Below are 7,046 nucleotides of genomic sequence, written 5' to 3'. Positions count from 1 at the left end.
AGCTCCTTAGGGTTGGAAGGAATTCCGGTTGACTGACAGTAAAGTGAAAGCAAAGTCGCTCAGTGGTGTCTGACCCTTTGCGACCCCATGAACCGTGTAGCCCACCAGGCTCCTCCATCCATGGAATTTTCCGGACAAGAATACTGGAGTGGGTTTCCATTTCCTTCTCCAGGGGATCTTCCTGACCCAGGGATTGAACCCAGGTGTGCTGCACTGCGGGCAGACGCTTTACCACCTGAGCCACCAGGGAAGCTGGTTGACAGTAAGAGACCCAGTATCTTTGAAGCCTGATAACCTCAGGAGGGATTCAATTCCATCCTTGCTAGTTCCAGGCTATGGATAGTGGGGCCAGCACATTGCCTCAAGTCAGGTTTTGAACAATGGAGGCCCAGCTGGTGCTGTGGGAAATGCAACATGACTAGGTATATGAGGAGTCAGGGTCAACTCCCACAAGCTAGACTCTAGGATTTATTGCTAAAAGGAAATTCTACTCCTGAAAGCTAATCCTTTGGAACCAGCAATCCCAAACAAAATGGAAGGTACAAATCTTTCCAAGTGTGATGATCCCTAGGAAGCTCAGCTTCAGGAAGGATGCAGCATCAGAACTCCAGAAACTGTGATGCCTAGGAATCTTGCCTTTTCTGCCTCCTCCACTCTCGGTCTTTTCACAGAGTGGCTTCAACTCTGGTCCATCATTCCCCACCACATACACTGGACTGGCCCACTCCTTCCTTTTTGCTTCCTCTCATCTCTGCTTCTCTCTACAATTGTTCCCTTCTGGCACTTTCTGTCACTCTCTGGGACTTGACTCTTACCCCTCTCTCTCAATCACTGTTTCTCTCCCTGCTTCTCCCTTCCTCTATCTCTCTCTCCGCAGGCCCTCAGGCACGCTGCTCCAGTCCATCACTATCGAGGCCCACAGGGCACCAATTCTCCCAGTCCTCCTACCCTCATTGGCAAGATTTGGCCCAGGCTCTGCTCATAGTGGGCGAGAATCTGTTTTAGAGACTGCTCATACTGATATTATCTGCTGCCCTGGGGCTCCCAGCTATTCCTGGGCAGCCCAGTCACACTTTGGACCTGTTGGTGGCCCAGCCCTGACCCCAGAGCTGCTGAAGGACTTTGGTGCCTCTGCCACCTGGAAGGAGGGGGGACCCTGCAGGCTCCAAGGGCTACTGGGGCAGGATGGGTTGGATTGGGGGACTTGAAGGGAGATAGATATTTCTACCCAACATCTTCTTCTAGACACTGATGGGGGTCTCAACCATCACTGCACATTTGCCAATAAAGAGATTGTGGGAGGCTTAAAGGAGCTCATGGGACTTACTAAGGAAACTTTTGCCATTACTCACCCCACTCAGAGCCACCTGGATTTGTGCTATTAGGGACAGCCGGCAGGGTGGGGGAAGAAGAGTACAAAGCCTGGATTAGTCAGGACCCCCGCATTGGACTCCCTCAGCCACTCCTGGCAAATCCTCCATTCCTCACAATAAGAAATGGCCACTTCGTGGGGACAGATGCCTGTCTCTCTGATGACCAGACACCCCTGTGACTGACAGGATCCGTGCACTCAGTGAGTATTTATAGACTGAATAAACACAACCATCCCTAGGTCCAGACATAGGATGTGTCCAGCACCCTGGAAGGATCTATTGGGCCCCCTTGCACTCAACACCACCTCTGCGGATGCCCCTGCTTCTGCCCCATTGCTGTAGGTCCTGCCTGTTTGTGACCTGGGTGTCAATGAACCACACCCCGTGTACACAATGGGTGTGACTCTTGGTCCTCCAGGAAGCACACACTGACACAGAGATAGAACTGTGGAAGGTTTATTAGGGCTGACAATGGAAGAGACAGTAGCGGAAGGGGCAGGGAAACATTCGGGCCAGAATGTAGACCTGACACCTTCTTTAAATATACAATTACCACAGTCTGCTTGTCATGGCTCAAAATCCTCTTCAAATTTAAACTGGTTCTCCTGTAAGGGAAAGACATTCAGATTTATTTCAATGTAATCTGATTTTTCCCTACACGCATTTTGCCTTCTCTAATATATCTGTGATCTCTGATGAACACTTTACTCTGTGGCTGCATCTATGACTCTATACGTAGTGAAAACAATTCTTGTCAGATCTCTGAATGTACACACACTCTTACTTTCTTTTTTAACGAGTGGGACATGAATTGTTATGGGGAAAGAGTGTCTTTGCCTTGTATTTTAAAGCACAGATTGCTAAGCTCTAGGCCTCAGGGCTTATATCCTTAGGTTAATTTAATGTATTTTCCAGGATATCTTTGATGATTCTGTGGGTAGACATTTTCTTTTAAACTACAAGAGCAGTGAGCGACAAACATGTCTCAGCCAGTCTGCAAAATTCTATATGTACTTGATCTCATCTTTCTCACGATGACATCAGAAATCAATATTATCCCTGTTTTAATGATAAAAAGCTCACACTCTGTCTAGGTCCCACTGAGTATTAGGGACTGAACAACAGGTATACAAGCAAAGAATCATGTACAATATACTGTGAGGAAAATGCGGGAGATGCAAAGCTGACAGTCAGGGGTGGAGACTAGAGGATGCAAGGATGTGGTGACAGGGGTCCTGCAGGAGTGGCCCTGGATCAACCTTGAATTCCCTGGGAAGAGCCTGCCTTATGCTGAAGGCTAGATCCTGACTGCATTTTCAAATCACCGGACCAAAAAAAAAAAAAAAAAACCTTCAGCCACACAAAATATTCTGAAAGAACCAAGTTAAACATCCCTGTTCCCCTGATATCCAGAGCCTTCTTTCAGCCATAATCAGAACTTTCAGAAATCCAATGAAAACAATAATCCTAATGAGACATTATTATCTAAGGGCTTTACGGCAACAATGGCGTCTAAAGGGGATAATGCATTGCCAGAACTGTGTCATTTCAACACACAGCGGCCCCGTGTGGACATCTTACTGCCTTCAGAGTTCCTGCCCAAACTGTTTGCCCTGCTGGGAATGGCCTTCTAGTTCCATCTAAGTGACACCACCTCACTTTTTACTTTTTCTTCTAAAACATCCCATGTTCCTGTGTGACTCACAGATTCCTCTTTTGCACTCTAGGGCCTTGAACTGGTGCTTCTGTTACGATGATCACAAATTCTGGGTCACTTATGTATCATTTATCTCTCTCTCTGCTTCTCTCGGGATATTTTAATTCTTGAAATTAGGCATGTGTCTTATGTTTCACAGAACCCAACAAGTGGTTTCTGTATGAGGCGAATCTGCAAAACTGGTATTTCTCTCATTCTCTAAAAAGCCTCTTTTCTTCTCTGCAAGGAACACCTGATGCCCAGCTCAGTTTGGGTGACCAGCCCATCAGTACATGTGAAGACCAGTCCATCATATGTATGTCCTGAGAAACTTGAGGAATAAATGTTACAATGACCTCAGTCAGGTTTGTCTTTGCATTACAAAGCCATCAGTATACATATCTGCATTGCCTCTAAAAACTCAAAAGAAAAATAAATGAACATGCTTCGCAAGTTAGCATACTCTTCAGATCATCTTACCATCTTAAAGATATGGAGGCATTGGGTGGGGTCCCAGAGGAAGCCAGGGTGGAGGAGGTGGAAGAGGCCCACAGCCCTTGAGTGGTGATAAAGGGCAGCCCATGGGGTAGGGCATGCAGCAGGGTGGTCATGGGAAAGGAAAGCGCCCTCTTGCATCCACACTGACCTGTAGAACAGAAGTTTAAAATATGTTGATATGACAGACAAAAGCCCCAATATCAACAAAAGCTGAAACCCAATGAAGCAGGTCCCAGCACCTGGTACCCTCCCCTCTTCCAGGTTCCAAGAGAGCAGCCTAATGCCAGAGAACTCCACACATCTTTCTAGGTCCTGCCCACAGCATTGGTTAAAAGGGTATAAAACACTGTTAACACATACTAATGCCTGCATCTGTAAATGTATAAAGTCAAGGGTCCTAGCTCAGAGGATTAACAGAGGAAATACCAAAGTGCTAAAGTAGCATATTCCTGACAGGAAGGCCTCCATGTGCAGAAGAACCCTCCACCACTCCTTCACTACCACCAAAGAAACTTGTTCTTTGTACACTAAAAAGAGAGAGAATGAAAGGAAATGAAAAGCCCATTCTCTGCACATGGAATCATAGCTACTCTTAGGAAAAGCTCTGCCTGCAAGATCATGCCCACATCCTCTGTGTTTCCTTAATGACAAAGGAGACCTAATCTCCTTGGACGTGCTGCCCGTGGGCACAAAGATGTCTAGGGAGATGGGGATTCCTGGAGTCCTGCAGGGGAGCCATGCATCTGTTTTAAGATTTCAGGGAATCCTAAACCGATAAACAGACAGGCCCAGTTTCATTTATCTTAATACATAGGAAATTCTGAACTTTAACTACCCTATGGGAAATGCATACTATGGAAAAAAAAGAGTTGAGCACTGTAAATAACAGAACTAAGTCAAATGTGTTTTGATTTCAGGTATATAAATCCTGTGATGTAAGATGAGAGAGGTGTCAGCTCTAACAGCTTAAAGGGCACGACACAACCTGCTCACATGAACACAATGTAAGGGCTTGTTGGAAATCACCCCAGCAGGTTATTATTGACCTTCACTACTCTGTTTAGTGTACATGTTCCACTAAAAATATAATATTTCTGAAAACTGAGATTTTTAAACCTAGTTGTCACTAGAATGATTCTGTTTAGCATATTTTCCAACAGAGATGGGGTAGCAATGAATTACAAAATTTATATTATCCAAGAAAGTTATGACCAACCTAGACAGCATATTAAACAGCAGGGACATTACTTTGCCAACAAAGGTCCATCTAGTCAAGGCTATGGTTTTTCCAGTGGTCATGTATGGATGTGAAAGTTGGACGGTGAAGAAAGCTGAGTGCCGAAGAATTGATGCTTTTGAACTGTGGTGTTGGAGAAGACTCTTGAGAATTCCTTGGACTGCAAGGAGATCCAACCAGTCCATCCTAAAGGAGATCAGTCCTGGGTGTTCATTGGAAGGACTGATGTTGAAGCTGAAATTCCAGTACTTTGGCCACCTCATGCGAAGAGTTGACTCATTGGAAAAGACCCTAATGCTGGGAAGGATTGCGGGCAGGAGGAGAAGGGGATGACAGAGGATGAGATGGCTGGATGGCATCATCGACTTGATGGACATGGGTTTGGGTAAACTCCGGGAGTTGGTGATAGACAGGGAGGCCTGGAGTGCTGTGATTCATGTGGTTGCAAAGAGTCGGACACGACTGAGCAACTGAACTGAAGTGAAGTACGTTAAATTTTCACAGAACACACAAAGGTACAAAATAACAATAGTAATATCACATTTCAGTAATCTAGTAACATTCCCAAATAAAGGAGATCAGGAGGGAGTCAACTGTGCCAGGAGACCTAAGTATGGAGCTATCTGTCATCCTCCTCACATTATTTCCAGGAACACACAGTGGGCAGGCCTCAGGAACACACAGTAGAAAGTTGGGCAGGCCTCAGTCTCTAAGCACTTATGGTTCTGGTTGTTGTTGTTGAGTCATTCAGTTGTGTCTGACACCTTGGGACACCATGGACTGCAGCACGCCATGCTTCCATGTCCTACACTACCCCCCAGAATTTGCTCAAACTCATGTCTATTGAGTCAATATTGCCATCCAACCATCTCATCCTCTGTCACCCCCTTCTCCTCCCACCCTCAATCTTTCCCACCATCAGGGTCTTTTACAATGAGTTGACTCTTCACATCAGGTGGCCAAAGTACTGGAGCTTCATCTTCAGCCTCAGTCCTTCCAATGAATACTCAGGGTTGACTTCCTTTAGGATTGACTGGTTTGATTTCTGCTGTCCAAGGGACTTTCAAAGTCTTCTCTAGCACCACAGTTCAAAAGCATCAATTCTTTGACAATCAGCCTCCTTTATGTCCAACTTTCACATCCAGTACATGACTACTGGAAAAATAATACTTTGACTATATGGACCTTTCTTGGCAAAGTAATATCTCTGCTTTTTAATACACTGTCTAGATTTGTCTTTTCTTCCAAGGAGCAGGCATTTTAATTTCACGGCTGCATTCACCATCTGCAGTGATTCCAGAGCCCACTGGGCCATGCTCAGTAAATCTTTAATCCGATTTTCTGCTGATGGGTAGGGTTGTGCTCCCTATCTCTAGTTTGGCCTTTCACCACCTGACTGGGTGAGTTTCATCCAGTTTTCACATCCCCAACTGGGTGTCATTTCTGCTTTGGCTCAGCCTCTTCATTCCTTCTGGAGCTATTTCTCCACTGTTCTCCAGTAGCATATTGGGCAACTACCTGCCCGGGGGGTTCATCTTTCAGTGTCACATATTTTTGCCTTTTTATACTGTTTATGGGTTTCTCAAGGCAAGAGTGCTGAAGTGGTTTGCCATTGCCTTCTCCAGTGGACCATGTTTTGTCAGAACTCTCCACTATGACCCATCCGTCTTGGATGGGCCTCCACAGCATGGCTCATAGTTTCACTGAGTTACACAAGGCTGTGATCTATTTGATCATTTTGGTTAGTTTTCTGTGATTGTGGTTTTCATTCTGTCTGCCCTCTGATGGTTGTGGATAAGAGACTTGTGCAAGCTTCCTGATGGGCAGGACTCTCTGTGGGGAAAACAGAATCTTGCTCTGGTTGGCAGGGCCATGCTAGTAAATCTTTAACTAATTTTCTGCTGATGGGTGGGGTTGTGCTCTCTCCCTCTATGGTTTGGCCTGAGGCGGCCCAGTCCTAAGGTCTGTAGTCTCTAAGGAAGGGCTATAGTCTTTGTGGTAAGCCTAATGGCAACCTCCTCTAGGAGGACTTATGCCAACATGCCATGCTTCTTAGGAATGCTGCTGCCGGTGCCCCTGACCTCATGACAGACTGCTGTCAACCCATGCTTATGCCGGTTCTGGGAGTGATACCAAATGTGACTAGCTGAAAACAGAGAAGCCCGTAGATTCTTGGGGAGGAGTTTGCTTTCCCAAGTAAAAATGACATGGTAGATATAGCAAAATCAACCACACAATCTAG

This window comes from Bubalus kerabau, chromosome 23, assembly GCF_029407905.1.
Source record: "Bubalus kerabau isolate K-KA32 ecotype Philippines breed swamp buffalo chromosome 23, PCC_UOA_SB_1v2, whole genome shotgun sequence".
In the NCBI taxonomy this organism is placed as follows: Eukaryota; Metazoa; Chordata; class Mammalia; order Artiodactyla; family Bovidae; genus Bubalus; species Bubalus kerabau.
This window is presented reverse-complemented; position numbering follows the sequence as displayed.